This window comes from Penaeus monodon, chromosome 28 (genome assembly GCF_015228065.2).
Source record: "Penaeus monodon isolate SGIC_2016 chromosome 28, NSTDA_Pmon_1, whole genome shotgun sequence".
NCBI classification, from domain to species: domain Eukaryota; kingdom Metazoa; phylum Arthropoda; class Malacostraca; order Decapoda; family Penaeidae; genus Penaeus; species Penaeus monodon.
Genome location: NC_051413.1, coordinates 34,023,180 through 34,023,388, shown reverse-complemented (window position 1 = coordinate 34,023,388; position 209 = coordinate 34,023,180).

The window sequence follows — 209 nt, the reverse complement described above, 5'->3', positions numbered from 1 at the left end:
CAGATTTGACTCTTACGAATGACTGACTTAAAAGGTAAATATAGTTCATTCGCCAAGGAAGTCGCAACGCAAGGGTCTGAACAGGTTGTTCCTTCTTCACTTTCATTCCTTTTATTTCTGAAGGAAATTATTATTATACAGCTGTGTCGGTCCAGAGGTTCTGCGCCATGTCGACGGTTCGTTCAGTTTCGTTTTAGAAAGTAAACAGC